The following is a 22,129-nucleotide window of genomic DNA, read 5'->3' as shown; positions in this document are numbered from 1 at the left end:
ACAGTTGACAATGATCACTATCACTGAGACTTATTTCCAGATGTTATTAATTATAAATACAGCCCATTAACTCTCACTACATGTACCGAGTGTTTCAAGCACTATCTGTTTTTATTTCAGATTTCCCACATCCGCCGTGTTTTGCTTTTACACTGGTGGTGTGATTTGAACCTATGACCCCACTCTGGTCCTCTGAATCCCTAGCCCAGTGATTTTACCATTAAGCTACTGTTCCGATTTCGGCAAGTCATAGCTTCAATACAGGAGGCACTCCAATTTACTAAAGAATGATATAAACTGAAAAGGTTAGACTGTCCTGAATAGTCTAACTTGTCAATATTTATTAAAATACATACTTTCTAGAAGTAATAACTTCAAAAAATTATTTGGTGTATTTCTTCTTGGAAATGATTATAGAGGCAATAAATCTTGATGTAATATAATAGAAAGCAGTCATTGACAAATTCACTTTGCTGTTGTTGATACTCTCATTTTTATCAAAACCTGCAACAGTAAACAAATCGTTTCCATGGCACCATGCTCCATATTTCTTTTTGCTCTCCAGCAATGCCCTCAGAAGACAACTGCTAACTTACTAAATGGTGTTCCTTTCAGTCTGCCTCTTTGAGAAAATAAATGTTTAATCACTGTGCCAATAAATCACACTGTAGCCTGTTACAGCTTTGCAGCGGCTGTGAAACTTAATGAATAAACCACTGGAACGCCATGACAGTGGTTGTTAATCATCTACCCTGTGCGTTACAGTCTTGCTTGGCGAAGCTGCAAGTGGAGAAGGTTTGAGTTCAAACTGTGTTTGATGCTTTTTCAAATTTTCAGTTTAATAAGTCTGCCAATTTGACTTTGGATAAAACAATTAATTCAAGATGGACAATGTAAGTAGAAAAGAACTGCCTTTTTACAGCACTTTCTAACTTTGTGAATGAAGACTGAAAATCTAAGCTATCAGTTTATTGCTATTGGATTTTTTGGCAAACCGTTTATTTCCCTACACAGTCAATGTGGTCATTCTGATTTAAACCCAACTCAGTTTTGGTGATTCATTGAATGCCACAACTACATATGAAATGAAAAGCAGCGATTTTTAACTAGAAGAATTAGCATCATTTTTAACGACAGGTCCATTAACCATAGTTTATTATGAACATGTATCTTCAGATATATTGCTGAAAATATATTACTGAAAAACAAGAAGCAGAAATTGTTGAAATTTTCGACACTCTTAACCTTTGTTTGATACTTTCCTGTTAGATACTCTTCAGTAAGTGAAAATAAATTTACATAAAATATTCTGCAGACAAAATCACACTGATTCAAATGTTTTGGGCTGGCATGAATACAGTTGCTATGGTTAGGATTGCTAGCAGAAGCAAAAATTATATTAGATGTTTGTGGTGGTCCTTAATAATGCAGTAAAGAACTGAAAACATACTTTCAAATTAATCTACCTAATTTTAATATTAACATCGTAGATAAGTGATATATACCGTGCTTAGAAGTAGATGGGGACTGTGATTTCTATCCACATTCCCCAAAGCATCAGTCATTGTCAGATTGGATGCTGCTCTGTGTTCCTTGTCGGTTTTTTTCAATCCATCCATGGGATGTGAGCTTTATTGGCTAGGACAGCATTTATTATCCATCCCGAATTGCCCTTGAAGTGAATGATCCATTTCCAAAATGTCTACCACACTGCTGTGGATGTGGAGTCGCACGTAGGTCAGACCAGGTAAGGACAGCAGGTTTCCTTCTCTAAATGACATTAGTGAACCAGATAGGCTTTTAACAACAGAATTAATGTTGTCATGGTCATTATTTTACTGATTTTTTTATGAATTCAAATTTCACCATCAGCCGTGGTGAAATTCAAATCTGGATCCCCAAAGCATTACACAGCTCTCTGGATTATTAGTTCACTGACAATAGCACTATGCTATTGCCTACCCTGGATCCCCGGATCTTACAAGCCCAACCTCTCCAGAAGTGTAGAGCACAATGCTCACTGGAGAGCTCCATCACAGCACTGTAGCATGAGGGGGAAAGAAATGACAACACACATTTCTTTTTAAGGCACAAATTTCCTTATAGTAAATCATATGAATTTTAATGGATGTATGATTGGGTGCCTAGAGGAATGAGTGACTAGGTAGGGTGGTAAGGTGATAAATGGGTATGGTACTGGTGGGTACAATGGCAGGTGAGTGAAATGTCCAACCTGATATATACAAACCAAAATGTCCTTTAGTATGCCCATGTGACTATTAATTCTCTCCTGAATTAGTATGTATAGACGATTCCCCCCCACCACCAAAGTGAAATTGAATGACCATCATGTTCCTTCGTCTTCATAGTAACAGCGTAGCACTACTACGGTCTTTTTGATGTTGTGGAACACTTTACAACTTTGCATTGTTTTCAACACTGGATTCAACTACTATCAGTTGGGTAGCCAAGCATGTTGCTGGCATTAAAATCAATTGCATTTTTATAGCATTCCAGCAAAGATCCTCAATCACAAGTATATCAGTCATAAAAGAAAGGTTGTGAAATTGCAGAAACCATGAGAAGTTTACATTTACGTCCTGACAAGGTTTCTCCACTCAGAATGGTAACCTGTCCTTTCCTCTTCTCGAATGCTGATAGACCTGCTTTGTGTTTACAGCAGTTTTGGTCTTGTTTCCTATTTTGAGTATTTGCAGGAACTTTAAAAAAAATTCCCTTGCCTGTGATGATGCTCAGCAAGTTTCACAACCAACTACAATAGAAAGCTTTCCCTATCTAATATGCACCTGACAGCTGGACAAATGATACAGGGAGGCAGCCCGGACTCCTGAAGAAAGAGCAGAATTGGCAAATCAAAACGCATTGGTCTCATTCACTTTCAAACTGCTTGTCTTCTTATGTTTCCACAAATTCCTGCAGTATAGGTACTGGTGCCACCAGTGAGAGTGATCACAACCTAACTGCCAGGAAGGCATTTCAAGAAATGTTCCTCCTTTTATCTTCACCGAACAGTGAGAAAGAGCCACTTGGTCCAAGTTAATATTACATTTATGATGACTAAAAAGTACCTGCAGTCATAAAATTGGGAACGGTATTTGTGAGTCGGCAGAGGCAAAAGTCAGCAATCAGATCATTGTGAAGCCTGAAATTTCTGCAAGAGCTGAAATACACTGGAACTCAATGGAAAGGTCCAGCTATTAATTCCATTCAGATCCAGAATGGATGGAATTTTTTTGTATTCTCTCCATATCTTTCCTAAAGTAAAATTCATGGGGCAGGAGTTTATGTCCTGGCTCATCCTGAAACTGTAAAATCCCGCCCAAGGTCAATAGACCTTTCCATGGTCCACCCCTTGCCCGCTCTGATTCCCATGGCGGACGGTACGGTAAAATTCTGGCCATAGCGTGCATTTGGGACAGGTGGAATATAACATAGGACAGTGTGAAGTTATGCTTTGATGGAAAGAATAAAGCAGCTGAAATTATTTCAGTGGAGAAAGATTGTAGAAAACTGCAGCACAGAGGGATTTGAAGGTTCCCATTGTATAAATCAAAAGCTAGCATAGCTGGCAAGTTCAGCAGGTAATTGGAAAGATAAATGGAATGTTGGCCTTTATTTCAAAGGGAATAGATTGCCACTTTAAAGATTTGAATTGTTATGGTGTTGCAAGATCTTTGCAAATTCACAAAGTAGTTAACTCTATGCATTATTCAAAGCACAACAAAAGTGCAACAATTTTGCTTCTGAGACATTATTTTTTACCCACGCACAGCTTGTGAAACTGCTATACATTTCATTGGGATAAATATTTCACCATTATTCTGTCAAATTTTTAAGGCTTTCATTCAGAATGCTAGATTATGAGGGTAGGCTGTGAATCAGAATTTATTTTATTCTTGAGGAGAGCAAAGCTACATTTTTATAATGTAGAAAGTTGTGGTTAATGTAGATATTAGTAGGTTATTAAACCTAAACAGAGCATCAAATTACAAAAGCAGAATACCGCTAATGCTGGAAATCTGAAACAAAAACAGAAAATGCTGAAGGTACTCAGCAGCTCAGGCAATATCGGTGGAGAAAAAGACAGAGTGAAAAGGTGAAAACTTCTGCCATCTGTGGTGGAGTGTTTGGAAACAGAGAGGGTATTTAATATCCACCAGAAGGACGATGGGTGAGCCTTGACCTCAATTGAATCAATGGCAGTAAGGCACATATTTGACCTTCTCCCCTCCCCTGGCAATTGATCCCTGTGAGTGGACCTTATTATTGGCCTTGTGCCACTACTGCTGCCATTCAGTCATAGGCAGTTGCATGACAAATAAACCTGGAGGGCTGCTTTTCACCTTGCAGGGGGCTTCCCCTTCAAAGTCACACTGTGCCTGTTCGAGAGACCTGGCATTGGGACGGGGAGACCACTGATGCTCAATTTGGGTTCCGCCAAGACCACTCAGTTCTAGACCTCATTACAATCTTGATCCAAATATAGGCCAAAGAGTTCAATGCAAGAAGTGAAGTGAGGGTGAATGCCCTTGACACCAAGGGAATATTTGACCGAGTGTGGTGTCAAGGAGCTCTAGAAACATTTGTCCCCTCCACCATTGACCCACTGATGCACAATAGCAATAATGTCTACCATATGCAAAATGGTCTGCAGGAACTTGTCGAGCTTCCTTCAATAACATGTTCCTTGACTTCTACCACCAGAAAGGACATGGACAGCAGGTGCATGGGAATAACACCCACCTGCAACTTCCCTGCAAGTCACTCACCCTCCTGACTTGGAACTATATTACTGTTTCTTCACTGTCACTGGACTAAAATCCTGGAATTTCCTTCCTAATAGAACTTTAAATGTACTTACATCATAAGGATTGTGGTGGTTCAGGAGGACAGCTCAATGCTACCTTCTTGAGGACAACACGAGATGGAAGATAAATGCTGGCCTTGTCATCACTAATTACATCCCAAGAAAAATTAAAACAAATTGTAGTTAGTATGTTTAACCCACTGATACCAAAAACACATATTGTTGCTCTACATGCTTTAAAGGGAATTTTTAAAATATCTTTAAAGGGCTCAGCACTCACTTTATTTTATCACTTCACTAGGAAATATATCAGCATCTTTTCTTTGATTAATAACGCTTGAACATAATGAACAGAAAATATATATGATGCTCGGAGAAAGAACTTTGCTCTTTGAAATTTTGATCAAGGTAGCTTTAGTGGTAAATGATTGTGCAAAAAATTATTATGTGTTCATTTTCATCTTGACTTGCACCGATTTGATTTTGGCATTTTTGTCTAGCTTTCCAAAGCTAGGATATTTTATTAATATCTTTACAAATGTCAGCATAATGAACTCCAGTAACATTTTTGAGCACACTTTAACATTCCTTCCTATCATCCTTGGCCAACTGTTGGGACCATTTTCATCTATCCTTTGTAGTTTCATTACCTGAGGGCTTTAGACTGTGAAATGAATCTAGTGTAATGTAACTCACAATGGTTGAGTCAGAGATTGTTCAAGGCAGAGTATCAGGGAGGGAAGGGACACAACGTGTATCTTGGATACAATCACCAAGAGAACTACAGAGTTTGGCAACAAAACAAATAGAGACGGAAATTCCCCTTCCTGAGAATGATTGTTTACGTTTCTTCTTTGTTGCTGGGCATAATTGCCCATTTAAGGACCTCAATTAGTGGTAGCTTGGGAAGGCCGTTCATGACCCTTTCTGCCCCATACTTAATTTTGGCAGAGATGGGATGGCAATGGGGTTTGAACTCACCATCCTCCCATCCAATTAAATGCCCTCCACATCTCCAAATGTGCTTTTGGGGAGGGCATTATATTTACACGGAGTGTCAGAGTACTGCACTGGGAGTTCAGGCTGAGTTTATGAAATCTCAGCCAGGTGCCATACATCCTTACACTGTTGCAATCATTGTTGCAGGTACCAGAGCTCAAAGGAATGAAAAGGATCTCATAGCACTTCAACAATCCTTACCCCAGCAAATGACTAGGATTGCTGTTGTGTCATCACAGGGGAATGGCCATGGTTCTGTGCAACAGGAATCTGCAGTCTTCTCTCAGGATGACAGCATCTGTGTTCCCATCTCTGCAACTACACCAATGCTCTTATCACTGAAAGTCGGAGTCAACAGTGGACTGGTGCTTAATGAATGTATCATGACAGCTGACAGGATAAGGAATATTCAGCAGCATGAAGGGTTGAACGTGGTTGTGCACCAGATGCACATTCGATGAGTGGTAATCTTTACCTGTTGCAGTACGTCCCAGCATTGAGATGTGACACTTGCAATGCCAGAGCAGCTGATATCACCCCACGCCATGAGGTAGCCTGTTACCTTGGCAAAGCCACATGCCCACAGTGCCTACTGTTCTTTTCAGAGAGAGCACATTGAAATCTCCTTTCTTGACATAAACAACATCTGTCTTCTCCCTGCATCAATGGACAATAAATTGGGATATGTTAGATCTGGCACCTAGCCCAGAGTGGAAGGAGCACAGCACAACAGAGGACCACAGTCACTTTCACAGCCATTGGCAATGCCATCCACATTTTGTTCTAAGGATGGCACAGTGGTTAGCACTGGTGCGTCACAGCACCAGGGACCTGGTTTCAATTCCCGGCTTGGGTCACTGTCTGTGTGGAATTTGCACATTCTTCCCCCATCTGTGTGGGTTTCCTCCGGAGCTCCGGTTTCCTCCCACAGGCCAACGCTGTGTGGATTAAGTGCATTGGTCATGCTAAATTGCCCCTTAGTGTCCTGGGATGTGTGGTTAGAGGGATTAACGGGGTGAATATGTGGAGTTATAGGGATAGGGTGTAGGTGGGATTGTTGTCAGTGCAGATTCGATGGGCCAAATGGCCTCCTTCTTCATTGTAGGGATTCTATGATTCTATGACGCCAGTCTGGTTGCAAGAGATAGCAGAATTCTGTGAGCGCTATCTTCATAAAGCTTAACTGGACATTTGGGAAGACCTTAGGCAGATAAGAATTCTCACTTAGAGCTTTCTCCGCTCCTCCACCTTCTGAGAGCAGCTTGTCTTCTTTGTTGCTTCTGCTCCGTCTCTGCTCAGGCTGCAACCGAAGGGGAAATCATAACTGGGTGAAAGTGGTTTGATAGAATCACTGCAGTCACAACTAAGGCCTTCACTGCATGCAGCACCGTTCCCTGCAGACTTCGCTAAGTTTAACAATCTCACTGCCCAGCACTTCCACATACCAAACAGAACCAGGAAAGATTAACTAGCAATTAACCTGAAAATTGTTGACAATCTCTTTAACTGACATTGGTGCTGAAGATATCTTTCCTGCTACTGAATGTTTAAAGATTGTACGTATTTAAGAGAGGGCATTAGCAGGAGTAGCAAAATGGAAAATGGCAAGACTGATGCCAAATCAATGTTAGATACTGATTGGCATCATGGTTTCATATTCTGTACACTTCCTGCACTGTCCTAACTCTTCACTAATATCATCATCAAGCTAATAACCAGAACATGCCTTTTTGAAAGTAAGAGCACGTGGATACCATTTTAGTAGCACTGAGTGTATGGGCGCTACGGAGGCAGATTTCATGGCTCAGGCATACAATTTCAGTACATCTGGAATACTGGGGAAATTTTTTTTCATGAGAATGATCTGAAGCCTCATTTTATATTCATCATTTATTGTAATTATATTATAATTACGATGCATTGTCAGGTATTGCTTTCATAGCATACAATAAACATAAAACAGAATTTTATGTTTGCCATTCAAGTGGCAAACCATATCACTCCTCCATAACAGTGGGCATTGTGACATTGTTTCTAGTGCCCGATGTCATCGCATCGAACTGCAAGAGTATGAAGGCAAGCGGGGCACATGGTCAAAGCACCATTGTCTTAGGAAGCTGTGTCATTCTAGGGAAGCAGCTATATCTATCTGCAACATTCATGTAGGATAAGTAAGGTCAAACTGTGTGGGTGGCCATCTGATACCTGTGGTTTTGCCTTGTGATCCATGTAAGAATCAGCAGATCTCTCCAACATACCACAATCAGCATCCCATCATTGCATCAGGCTTCTCACTGATGCAATGTTCAGGAGAGTGGACAATTTGAACAAGTTCAGCATTGATGGGGACAGCCAGGCCAAGAGAGTAAGGGCCATCATGGGATTCCTTGAAGAGCAAGGGACAATTGGCTTCATGCATAAAGCCACAAAGCAGCCCATGAGCGAACCAGGGGTATTTGTCAATTAATTTGTAAAATTTCATTAATCTGTACATTGTTTACAACCACCTGCGGACTCTGCACGTGCTTGTTCAGCACCCTGGGAGTGGCCTTGACACTTATATCCTCAGACACTTGCAGTTTCCATAACTTTTTGCCCCACCATTGAACCAGGGCAGGACTTACTCAATTAATGGTAGGGCGTTGGGGAGAGTTACAGAACAAAGAGATCCCAGGGTACATGTTCATAGCTCCTTGAAAGTGGAATCACAAGTGGACAGAGTTGTGAAGAAGGCATTTGGCATGCTTGGTTTCATCGGTCAGAACACTGAATACAGGTGTAGGGACATCTTGTTGAGGTTGTACAAGAATTGGTAAGGCCGCACTTTGAATACTGTGTGCAATTCTGGTCACCCTATCATAGAAAGAATGCAGGAAAGATTTACTTGGATGCTACCGGGACTTGATGGATTGAGTTATAAAGAGAGGCTGGATAGACTGGGACTTTTTTCTCTGAAGCATAGGAGGCTGAGGGGTGATCTTATAGAGGTCTATAAAATAATGAGGGACACAGATCAGCTAGATAGTCAATATCTTTTCCCAAAATAGGGGAGTCTAAAACTAGAGGGCATAAGTTTAAGGTGAGAGGAGAGAGATACAAAAGTGTCCAGAGGGGCAATTTTTTCGAGCAGAGGGTAATAGTGTCTGGAACAAGCTGCCAGAGGTAGTAATAGAGGCGGGTACAATTTTGTCTTTTAAAAAGCATTTAGATAGTTACTTGGGTACGATGGGTATGGAGGGATATGGGCCAAATATGGGCAATTGGGATTAGCTTAGGAGTTTAAGAAAAAGGGCAGCATGGGCAAGTTGGGCCAAAGAGCCTGTTTCCATGCTGTAAACCTCTATGACTCTATGACACCAGCATAATTGAATTGCTGTCTACTTGGATACGAAGGCTATCCATTAAAGAGGCGGCAACTGACGCTGATTAGGCGTATTTTTGACTTGCTCATAGAGCAATGTTAATTCGGTCACTCATTAAACATCACTTCTCAGATAACATCACTGGAAATTAAAATGGGGGATGTATAATAGGCGAGTGAATCAGTAATGTTTATTCCACAATAACATCAAAAATAAAAGTTACCATTTCCCCATGAAGTTTAACAGGATTTGACACTTGCACTGATTTCTGACTTGAGTATTTCATGGAATGACACTAAGCAATATGTTGCAACCTGGCTGCCAATAGCTTTCCTCACTATAAGACAATGCAGAGAAATGTTGTAAGGTGTTATATGAATACAAGTTCTTTATTTCACTTTTCCATGGACAAAAGTAACTGTGGAAAGTTTAGAAAACGGGAAAAAAAATTTGATATCAATTTTTTTTTAAATAGAAGATTCTTGAATCTGAAACAAAAGCAGCAAATGCTGGAAAACCTCAGCAGATCTGAGAGCATCTGTGGAGAGAGAATAGAGCCAATGTTTCGAGTCCGGGTGATCCTTCATCAAATATTTTTTATTTCATTTCCGGAACTTTGGCTAGCATAGGAGGCCCATCCCCTTCCTAACATTTCATAAGCAAATATGAGCTAGCTTTGCTGAAAATAGTGAAACAGCTGTTTGTCCCAAGTTAGAATTTAATACCCATTAGTTCTTAAATGCAATGCTTTAATTTAAAATTATCAGTGTTCAGCGGTGTCAAAAAAACTGCATCAACTGAACATCTGTAAAACCACCTAATTCTCAGGTGACTTATATAAGATCAAGTTGGAACAGCCAGGCAGAACTGTAATGAGATTATGTAACCTCATGAACAGATACTCTCTTTGAATTTCCACGCTGGCAGTCCATGGCGTTTATTGCACCAGAAAGAATGACTGTTCTGGTATTTACTTTGGAATTATGTTTATCAACCAAGGAGCTGCTTGTTACTGGTTCCTAGGATTGAAAGTAAATGTTTTCTAAAATTTATAATTATTATGGACTTAATACTTTGAGAATTAACTCAATTTTGAATGTGGAAAATTCCAGCTTCATCTTAAGCACCAGCTGACTGTTACACTTACTAGGTTCACTTGTGATAGGACAGATAAATGAGTGCAGCACCCGTCAAAAACTGACTCCCTCATCGAGTGATAACTGGAGTTTTTTTCCCAGGGTAGAAATGTCAATTACTAGGGGACATAGGTTTAAGGTGAAAGGAGATGTGAGAGGTAGGTCTTTTACACAGAGGTTGGTAATTGTCTGGAGTGTGTTGTCGGAAGAGGTGGTAGAAGGAGGTACAATAGTAACATTTAAGAAGCATCTTGACATATACATGAATAGGCTGGCCATAGGGGCATATGGACCACGCAGAGGCAAATGGTCTTTAGTTTAGAAAGATGTCATGTGCCAACGCAGGCTTGATGGATCAAAAGGCCTGTTCCTCTGCTGTACTGTTCTTTGTTCTAGACATGGTAACAAAAGGCTAATGAATCAAAGTGCACAATTCTCATGAATGCGTAGTAATATCCAATCAATTAATTTAGTAACCTCATAACAGTAACTTGTATTGATGCAGAATCTTTAAGAGGGAGCGGCACAGTAGCACAGTGGTTAGCACTGCTGCCTTATAGCATCAGGAACCCAGGTTCAATTCTGGCCTCGGGTGACTGTGTGGAGTTTGCACATTCTCCTTGTGTCTACATGGGTTTCCTCTGGGTGCTCTGGTTTCCTCCCACAGTCCAACGATGTGCAGGCTAGGTTGATTGGCCATGCTAAGTTGACCCTTAGTATCAGGGTAAATACAGAGGGAGGTAACATGGATAGAGCCTGGGTGGGATTGTTGTCGGCGCAGGCTCGATGGGCTAAATGGCCACATTCTGCACTATAGGATTTCTATGATTCTATGAAACAAAATTAATTGCAGAAGGCCATTTTCTTTTCCAATAAGAGGAAAGATTGAACCATGATGAAACAAAAGAACTGTAGTGTTGCCAGTGGTGCATTGATTCATGGCTTGAAGAAGGACCCACATAAATTTTTATCCTGGCGTGAGAACTTTCCAATTAATTTTGCAGCTAGGAATAGTTGATCAAAATTAGTGGAAAATATTATCAATGAAACAGATGTTTCTCATAGGGGATTGGAAAACACTGGTTGGCAAAGGATATTTCTATACTATATCTTTGATTTCAGTTGTCAACTCAGTTGATAGCATCGTCCTCTTTGAATCAGAAAAGTGTAGGTTAAAATGATGCTCAGGCCTTCATTTCAATATTGAGAATGTGCTGCATTGTTGGAGGTAATGTTCTTTGAATGAGGCTCTAACTTCCAGCCACAGGAAGTAGGTGATTCAGGAGAATGTGTGTCAAGATTTTACCTTCTCTGGACAAAAGGGAAATTTCCACAGAATGATTGATCTCCCTTCTTCAGGATAGATATAATTGTTACATTCCTAAACTTGGGGAGAATTCTTTACCCTGCCAAATCCATAGATCTGAGCAAAGGTCTGCTAGTTTTGAGGACAGTAAAAAGTCTGACAACACCAGGTTTAAGTCCAACCGATTTATTTGATAGTAAACTCACTAGCTTTCGGGTTAGTCCCTTCGTCAGGTGAATGGAGAGTTCTGGCCTCAGACAGAGCATATAAAGCACAGACAGTTTACAGATTACTGATTAGAATGTGAATCCTTACACCTAACCTGCTGTTCAAGTCTTAAAGTGGCTGACAATGTGAGTGGATCATTGTCAGCCACTTGAACAGCAGGTTAGGTGTAAAGATTCGCATTCTAATCAGTAATCTGTAAACTGTCTGTGCTTTATATGCTCTGTCTGAGGCCAGAACTCTCCATTCACCTGACAAAGGGGCTAACCCGAAAGCTAGTGAGTTTACTATCAAATAAATCGGTTGGACTTAAACCTGGTGTTGTCAGACTTTTTACTGTGTTTACCCCAGTCCAACGCCGGCACATCCACATCAGTTTTGAGGACCTCAGCTAGAATACCATCCATTTTATTGCTTGTTGCAACTTTCCCATCGATGATGATTTATCAACAGGTTCAACAGAGTATTGGGGAAAAGCCTGGAGAGATCAGTTGTCACTGCGGATTCACAGTTGAGGAGTTTTTTTCCAAGTTAGATGGATGGTATTGCCATCCTTAAGAAGACAAATTTAATCCTGTGTGTGAAGGGGATTTTGTCCATTTGACTTTGGCTAAAAGATGGCCCTGGTGATTTCAAAGAGACTTAGTATACCATTATGGCCTGCATATTGTTGGACTGTTTCTTTCCACCACATGTCCTTTATTTTAGGCTTCTTGTCTTTGGGTGTCTTCCTTGAGCACTCAGAATATGAACATATGAACAAGGAGCAGGAGTAGGTCATTCAGCCTTTGAGTCTGCTCATGACTGATGTAACCTTGAATCTGCATCCCACCTATCCCTACTACTTATCCCCCATTGCTTACCAAGAATCTTTCCAGCTCTTAAAAATATTCAAAGATAATGACTGTAATTTTCCTGGGTTCCTCCCTCCCTTCAACCTAGGATCCCTCTATGTGGTTTTGTATTTCTCCTTCTGGCAGAGGAAGGTGTTTGTTATTATCATAGCATCCTGCAACGCAGAAGGAGGCCATTTGGCCCGTCGAGTCTACACCAATCGTAATCCCACCTAGGGCCTATCCCCATAACTCCATGCATTTTCATTAGCTAGTCTCCCTGACACTAAGGGGCAATTTAGCACGGCCAATCCACCTAATCCGCACATCTTTGGACTGTGGGGAGGAAGCGGAGCATCCGGAGGAAACCCACATAGACATAGAGAGAATTTGCAAACTCCTCAAGGAAGTGACCCAAGCCAGGAATCGAATGCAGGTCACTGGCGTTGTGTGCCACTGTGCTGCCTATTGAGGCCATGTTGGATACACGTTGTTAGCAAAAGGATACCATTGACTTTGGCTTTTCCTGCTCCGTTTTTCCCAGTAATTCCCCTCCAGACATGTATTCACAGTCAAATCTGGCATTAAATATTTAATAGAAGAATATTACACCTAATTGATGGAGTATAGACTGGCTTTCCTCATTTCCCACTTCCCTTTTGGTTATAGCAGTGATTTTTAATTTTTAAAAGGGTGCTTTATTGTTAATTCAGTATTTATTAGACTATACAGTTTGTGAGAATTAAACCAGACAGGTATTTTTGCGTTAAACGTGGAACGATTCATTTTTAGGGCAACCTTTCACACGCTCTCCATACTTGGGGTAAGCAGAAGATATCCTGTAGATGACTGTGCAGTTACAGATAGTGCTGTCCAAATACACCTCTGTTCCAACATGGGAGTCCAATGACCTTCATGCACTTGCTGCTTGCATGTATGTTCTTGACTAGGGATTCCTAGGCTCAAGCCTTGTTCCCGTTACCAATTCTCCATCATCACAGGACTTGGCAAATGGATCCTGGTAGGAACCTTTCTGAGATTTTGCTTAATGTGGGGACATTGGGGAGCTGTCATTGTCAGGTTGGTGGTCAGATTTTGATGACATGCCAGACCACAATGACATGGACTGCCTTGCTACTTCAGCCTTCTTCCACCTTCCCAGCCAGTGAGGTGCACAGTCTTCCTTCACCTGATCTGCCAAATGAACATTATTCAGACTCCATTTTTTCTGACATCATGGCCTAATCTTGTCACCAGGAGTAGCTGTACTGGGAACAAGGATTTCCCAAGGGCACCGCTCAAGTGATTACCAGAGTGCACAAACCTCTCCACAACAAGATGATCCACAGAGAGGTTGGTGCATGTAGAACTTCATAGGACAACTTAATTTTGAACCTTTACACTGTACCCTTGAACAACAAGTTCTGATTAATTCTGGTACAAAACCCGTCAAAGTAACTCAAGCTTACTTGGATGTCTTGTGCTGACACACATTCAACCTATTGGCAACAGTAAATTTAATAGCAATTGATAGAATGTAAATCAAGACAGTTCCAGTACTTTGAAAAACATTAAGTGAAGTTTATAGTCACTGTATATCTTGAGGCAGGCTCTTCCAATGGCTTAGTTCAAAAATACAATGTCTAATGTAACATGGCTTAATAAAGACCAGAATGAACCTAAGTTTTTATAGCGTTCCATGACCTTAATTAGGGTAGCAGCAGGGTTAGGTTAATAAACATTAATAATAATTTCCCAATTTTCCTGGTTGTTGGTGTCCAATGATTCCTACTGGAAAGTGGATACTCTGGGAAATCAACAGAGGTTAGGATTGAGTTTGGCTATATGTTCTTTAATAATTAGGGGGATGATGGGAGCCTCGGCCAAGAGACTGTTAGAACTCCACAGAGAATCATAGAATCCCTACAGAGCAGAAGGAGGCCATTTGATCTGTGAAGTCTGCACCAACCACAGTTTCACCCAGGCCCTATTTCCATAGGCCTTCATACTTACCCTGCTAATCCCCCAGACACTGAGGTTAATTTAGCATTGATCAATCAAGCTAACCCGCACATCTTTGGATTGTGGGAGGAAACCAGAGCACCTGGAGGAAACCCAAGCAGACACGGGGAAAATGTGCAAACTCCATACAAACAGTGACTCGAAGCGGTAAGAACCTGAGTCCCTGGTGCTGTGAGACAGCATTGCTAACCACTATGCCACCCTGCCACGTCACCTTATTTTTGCAAGGTCTGCAAAATTAGAGACAGTTCGGAGAAGGTTCACCAGTGGTGAATCTCTGATTCCAGAGATGCAGGGTTTGTCTTATGAAGAAAGAGATTGAGCAGTTTCAGCCTTTGTCTCTTAAAATTTAGAAGAATGCAAAGGGATCTAATTGAAGTCTATAAGATGATAAAGGGGATTGACAAAGAAGATGCAGAGTGAATACTTCCTCTTGCAGGGCAATCTATAACATGAGCACATAGTTTCAGGATAAGGAGCAGCAGAATTTAAAAAGAGAGGAGAAAATAAAAGGTTGTGAATCTGTGGAATTCATTATCCCAGAGTGTGGTGGATGTCGGGACATTGAGTAAATTGAAGGAAGAGATAGACAGATTTTTAATTAGTAATGGGTCGAAGGCCTATCAAGCGTGGGCAGGAAAGTGGAGTTGAGGCTGAGATGAGATCACCTACAATTGTATTGAATGGCAGAGCAAGCTCAAGGGGCTGAATTGCCTACTCCTGCTCCAAGTTCTTACATTCTTGTTCTTAATTCACCTAATTATCTTCTTTCACATAATTATTTGAATTAACAATTTTAGTCCCACAAATATAAAACCACCTAAATTCATACAGAATTATTATACTCAAAAACACAATTTGACAAAAAGTATTTCTTTGATAGCTAATGGTAGGGTGTTAGGGAGAGTTACAAAACAAAGAGATCTAGGGGTATATGTTCATAGCTCTTTGAAAGTGGAGTCATGGGTGGACAGAGTGGTGAAGAAGGCTTTCGGCATGCTTAGTTTCATCAGTCAGAACATTGAATACACGAGTTGGGACGTCTTGTTAAAGTTGTACAAGACATTGGTAAGGTCACACTTGGAATGCTGTGTATAGCCTTATGGAAAGGATGTTATTAAACTAGAAAGAGTGCAGAAAAGATTTACCAGGATGTTACCCAGACTTGATGGTTTGAGTTATAAGGAGAGGTTGGATAGACTGGGACTTTTCTTTCTGGAGTGTAGAAGGATGAGGGGTGATCTTATAGAGGTCTATAAAATAATGAGGGGCACAGATCATCTAGATAGCTAATATCTTTCCCCAAAGGTAGAGGAGTCTAAAATTAGAGGGCATAGGTTTAAGGTGAGAGAGGAGAAATAAAAAGTGTCCAAAGGGGCAATTTTTTCACGCAGAGGGTGATGAATGTCTGGAACAAGCTGCCAGAGGTAGTAGCAGAGGTGGATACAATTTTGTCTTTTTAAAAGCTTTTAGACAGTTCCATGGATAAGATGGGTAAGAGGGATATGGGCCAAATGCGGGCAATTGGGATTAGCTACGTGTTTTAAAAAAAAGGACAGCATAGGCCGAAGGGCCTGTTTCAGGCTGTAAACCTCTATGACAAAGAATACATCTTCATTTGCGTTATTTAATTTGACTCTAGTTTAATTAGATTTCCAGTTTTGACTATATGATTCTGATTAATCATTCTCTACATCCTTAGCGGCATGCACAAGATCAAAATCTACATCAACAGCTGTTTTTCAATTTATTAGTGCACTGGATGTTTCATTATCAGTGTCAAGGCAGCATCTGTAGTATCACTCCTCACATTTCAGTCTCACTGCCTGCCTTTTCAATGTTTGTTGAAACAAATGTGGACCACATTAGAAGTTTATCCTTCTTGAGCCAAAATAAAGAGACTTCCTGGCACTCGTGTCAGGCTGTAATGATTTCTGATGTTTTTCTAGAAGTGTTTTGATTTTGTTGTTGTTCTCATAGGAAGAACCTACCTCATAGGAAGCATCTATGGGGAGTGGGTCAGCTGTGGCTTACTTTATCATTTGCACAACACATTGAAGGTGGCATATTTACCATTTTTTACACTACATTATTCACATATCTCTGATCTAGTGCCAGTATCATATTCTTGGCTTATAATTATGTTGAGGATCATAGATGATATCTTTCTTCAAGAGTCTTGGCCTTTTAATTGCAGAATTGGTTCTTCTTGGATTTTACTGATCTCTGTCAATGTCTTGCCTTCTCAGTATAGCCTCTTCAACTTCTCTTTCTCTAATTGCTGCGTATCGCTTTCTGTCAAACCTTTTGCATGCACCCGTCGCTTTCCCTTCCCAAGTAATAATGTGCAGCGTGTTGGAACATAACTTACCTGAAGCATAGGAGCATAAGAACTTAGGAATTAGGAGCAGAAGTCAGCAATTCAGTCCTTTGAGCCTGCTCCGCCATTCAGTCAGATCATGGCTGATCTCTCCCTGTCTCAAATCCATCCTCCTGCTTGTCTCCCATGTCTCTTTAACAAACAAAATATGAGGCAAAAGCAAGTGAAATATGGAAATTGGGGATTTATGACAGTTGTCGCATTCTTTCTTTGCATAGCTGGTTAACGTTGGTTATCTGAGTTATAGGAAGGAATTTTATCGGCTCATCCCACCCATTGATGAGTGAGCTGGTAAAATCGCGTGAGATCTGAGAAATCAGGATCACGCCTGATTTGTCAGCTCTCGCGATGTTACAGGAGCCGGATTTCCGGCAAGGCCACGCTCTCGCTCATTCCCATCAAATTATGTTAATGTATTTTAGTATTGATTTGCATGTCTTTAGCAAGCCTGGTGCTCAATCGTCCGGGCTCAATTGCCTTTAAATCCTCGTCAGCAGATGTGAGGAAAACATCTGCTCCCATGAATGGGGAACAATCATGCTGGCCTCGCCAGTGGAACTGGAGGCCATTAAGGCCCCCTGGGGAAGTCGAGGGCAAGGGGGATGCTCCTTGGGGAGTGCCAGCCTGGCAGTGCCACCCTGGTGTCGTGTCACTGCTGGTGGTCACTTCGGTATTGCCCACCATGTACCTTGACACTTCTTGCTGAGCAGTACTGGGGACAGGGCCCATGGGGGATCAGGGCCTGTCGGGGTGGGGCCCATGGGGGTGGTTCTGATAGGGGCAGGGCTTATAGGGTTGAGGCCTGAAGGGATGGAACCTGAAGGGGACAGGGCCTGAAGGGGCAGCCTGATTGAGGAGGGAGGGGGCCGCTGCGCACTCTACAGGTGATTGAATAGAGGGAGGGGGTGGCCACTACTGCTCTGCATTGCAATTAGTGGGGGTGAAGCAGTGTGACCAGTCTGGTCGGCAGGGGGCAGCGGTGGGGCAGTAGGAGTGATATTTTGAGGTGATGTAGGGCTCACAATTGGCCATGCATTGATGCGATGCTGGGAGTGGAGAGTTTGTGAGGCTGCCTGCAACAGCAGGGGCCTGAGAGCTCTCTCCCTCTCAGTCAGACCCCTGCTGTTGGAATTGTGCATGTGCAGAGTCAGAGGTCTGCACATGCACAATAGTTCCATCTGCAGTTGTTTTTGAGCGTGTGCAGGCACAGGGATCTGCATATGCTCAGTAGCTCCCTCTTCAGGATGGCCGGCAAATGAAGCCCAGCCGACTGCCCACAGCAGTTAGAAATGGTCTAGCCCATACTTTCAGTGTCTAAGTCCATAAAATTGGAAGTGAAAACTCACCCAAAAAATGGATCAGGAGCTCTCCCATTTTCACACCAGCTGGACATTAGAATCATTCTCATAAAATTCTACCCATAGTATCAACAAATGGAGGCAGAGCAGCAGGAGCCCCTGCTAGGAGACCAAAGCTTCCTGGCGGGGTGGTTAGATGTCAACTCCCCTATGACATGATGCTTGGCCCAAGATATCATGCTATCAGCAATAGGTAAGATTGTCATAAAGACCTTGAGGGAGGTTGCTAGAAGCAAACAGACAGACAACCATTTCATTCCTATATATCTAGATTTTCAATAGGATTGGAGGCAGGTCAAGCATTACGGATGACACAGAGAACTATGCAATCACGTGGAGGTCACACATATGTCTTAATAGGGAACTTTGCAAACTTAGTTTGGAAAACATTGATAATTCCTGTCACTTTCTCAGTTCCTTCATCAACTGTTGGGGTGAGGTTCTTGCTGTTGTCAAGTAAAGCAATTTGTGAGTGTAGTATTTAACAATAAAACAACTGAATATCACAATTGATTTGTTTTTGCAGATTCTGGAAATGTATCAGCAGCTTTAGCTTACTGATGGAGGAGGTTTAACTGCTGAACAGAACGTCTTTTGCTGTAACCTGGGAAGTACAAATGCCGTGTAACAGAAGAATTTATATTGGATATGTTACATGTTCCAAGGACAGATCAAAAGTTTACTTTGTTGTAAAGCAAGATTAGTGTGCATTGCATAAGTTCTTCGGGCTGATATCTGCATTCATAACATGTTCTTTAACAAGAAATTTGTGAAGAAAATTATTTTGAAGCATAACGACCCAAGGAAGGTTAAAGGTCAGCGCTGACAAAAAAACACTTCACTAGCACTTTCAAACCTACCAGATAGAAGGAAGTTTTGTGCCTTTTAAATGATACATTTTGGAATGTATTTCACATCATGAATACTCAAAGATTAAGTATGAGTGTTCTTTTGAATGATAATGGAGATTCTCAAGATGAACTGTCTATTTCTAAGGATGTCTTAGGCTTGAGGCCTAGGAATAGAAAGCTCACCAGCCATAGTCACCTCTGCCTCATGCTAACTTCATGTTCATGCCCAGTGGAAAAGGAAGACTCTGCTGGACCTTGGGTCATTCCAAGGGTGGAGGACGGTTTGTCAGAGGGTGAAGATGAAAAACTCAAAAGAAAATCAAACCTCAAAGGTAAAGTAAATAATGGGTAGAGATATGGTTAAGTTGCTTACAGCTAGGCTGATGGAAATGATTAACATTTTTAATGCATTTACCAAGTTGCACTGTTCTCATTCTGGTTACACTGTAAGATGACAATTTGCTGGACATTGGCTCTAAAGGATAAAATAATTTTTAGACTGTTTGATTGCTGAGAAGAGGAATTCCTTTTAGCTGAGAATTACCTTCAAAGTTACGAGAAATATTTAGTCTGTGAAGCCATTTCAAACTATTACCCTTTCGTTCAAAACTGATTAATAAAGGTAAATTTGAAAAAAAATTATAAAGCCCTGGGCATCAATTCAAGCTTATTAATAACCAAAGATTCTCTATTGTCATGCAAGTTAATGATTTGGATATATATCAGCAGAGCAGGACCCTCAGTAATTTCCGGACCATCGGATGCAACAGCACACGAATAAACTTAGTGATCTATCATCCTTGTTCCAGCTCCCTGAAAATGTTATCCACTTAATTCTATTATCTTGCCCTGTTCTCGTCCCTTTGACTACATATTCCATCATTGTTTCTGATAGATCACTTCAACACTCTTTGTAAAAAAAGGCTTCCTGACTTTTCTCTTCATTTTTTGATGATGTTTTATTTAGCAAGATGTCTGGAATTTTTTAAGGAGGTGGTGGCCCACGTCCCAGACAAGAAAGTCCGGGATGAGCCTGCCTCTACATAGCTGGAGCCATGGCCTGATTTTTACAACCAATAGGCCACCAGGTTGTGGCTTCTCCTATCTGGGAGGCAACTCTGCCTCTGAGAGCTTCCAACCAATCAGATAGCCAGCAGCTCTCCAGCACAGCAGCATCACCGGGAGCAGTGGCCACTGATGGATCTGCTGGAGTAGGGATATCGAGGGAAGTGGCACGCTTTCACTGAATCCCTACAGTGCTGAAGGAGGCCTTCTGGCTCATTGAATCTGCATCGACTCTGACAGAGGATCCCACCCCGGTCCTTTCCCATAACCCCATGTATTTATCCCCTTAACCTACACATCTTGGGACACTAAGGGGCAAATTAGCAAAGCCAATCCACCTAACCTGCATATCTTTGGATTGTGGAAGGAAACTGGAGAATCCGGAGGAAACTCACCCCAAGCACCCCTAGCTTTCGGAACAGGCTGTCCCTTCGTCAGGTGGCCACCTGATGAAGGGACAGCCTGTTCCGAAAGCTAGGGGCGTTTGCTATAAATAAACTTGTTGGACTTTAAACTGATATTGTGGGATTTCTTTCTGTTTTACCCCAGTCCAACGCTGGCATCTCCACATCAATCTTAGCTCCCCATAGCTTATGGGTGGTGCGGCAAATTCTACCACTTTCATTACTTCAGCTCAAAATTTCTTGTGTAGTTCAATGTTACACAACATATTCATCCACTTTGCTATCAAAACTTACATCAACAATTTATTGGTAAGTGTCCAGCATAAACAATTAGAAGGAAATATTTTCGTCAAAGGGTAATTTTTCTATTGGGTGCTGCTGCCAGGGATCCTCTCCTGCTGGCACTGTATATTGGAAATACAGCCATTTTCTGTGCACAATTTTCTATCCACTTTGGGAAGAGTTGGAGAATTATCCCTTAAGTACAAACATATTTTCTATTACAGACCTGGCTTCCTGGAAATCATCAGTCTCTGTTGGTAAATGTATCACACATCACAGGGCTTGCAATGTCTCCCAGGATCCACAAGTCCATCCTATACTGAAACAAAAAGCAGACATCTACTCACAGATCAAAAGAAACTTGATGATGTCCAAAGTAGGTAAGATCACACCAAGACCTGTAAAATATGGCTAATCGGCAAAAATATCCTTAATTAAATAAAATATCAGACACTGTTACTTGTGAGATACTGCACATTGCTATGCAGAGCATCTTTGTCATTATCTCAAATGTCTATAGAAAAGCTATGAAAAGCTCTTGATACTGTCTGAAATATTAACCCAAAATACAAATATTTGGGGATAATAAGAACAGAATGAAAGGCACTTTTGACTTCAGAAATCTTGGTTAGATGAAGTCTTCTGAAAAATGGCAATTTTTAAAATAATTCCTACTTCCTAAAAGGGGCTGACTGTTAGTCCAATTTTCTAAAAGAGACATAAATATAGATTAAAATAAAATACAAGGCGAAGCAATGTGCTCCAGGTGTAACTATTGAAGCTTAACTATAATAAATATTCTGAAACTACTCTCAATCATTCTTGCTGTGAGTTCAGCTTTGAACCAAAGCAAATGGGTGTGTCTGATTCTAGCCTGGAAAACACCAATTTTGCCAATGTAAATTGGGTCAAATGTACATTCTGAATTTTGCAAAACCTCTAGAAATGAATTTTCCACTTCTCCAGCTGGTTCCACATTTTTTCACTTTAATATGCCTACTTTTACATTAAGCGCCCAATTTCCAAACTATCACTACCAAACCAAACCGTTTCAGTGCTGATTTCTCCTCCTCACTGT

At 41.2% G+C, this 22,129-nt stretch overlaps 1 long non-coding RNA gene across 1 annotated transcript; it reads left to right on the top strand.

Moving 5' to 3' along the window:
- The first annotated feature begins 780 nt into the window (after positions 1 to 780).
- Positions 781 to 21,425, top strand: LOC145345504 (uncharacterized). The gene is made up of 3 exons (XR_013887076.1): positions 781 to 893; positions 18,976 to 19,632; positions 21,276 to 21,425. It is a non-coding gene; the product is annotated as an uncharacterized LOC145345504 (long non-coding RNA).
- Positions 21,426 to 22,129: the final 704 nt, after the last annotated feature.

Source organism: Carcharhinus amblyrhynchos, chromosome 7 (assembly GCF_965287045.1).
Source record: "Carcharhinus amblyrhynchos chromosome 7, sCarAmb.v2.hapA, whole genome shotgun sequence".
NCBI lineage: Eukaryota > Metazoa > Chordata > Chondrichthyes > Carcharhiniformes > Carcharhinidae > Carcharhinus > Carcharhinus amblyrhynchos.
The sequence above is the reverse complement of the archived record's forward strand: the minus strand, read 5'-3'. Positions and strand labels throughout refer to the sequence as shown.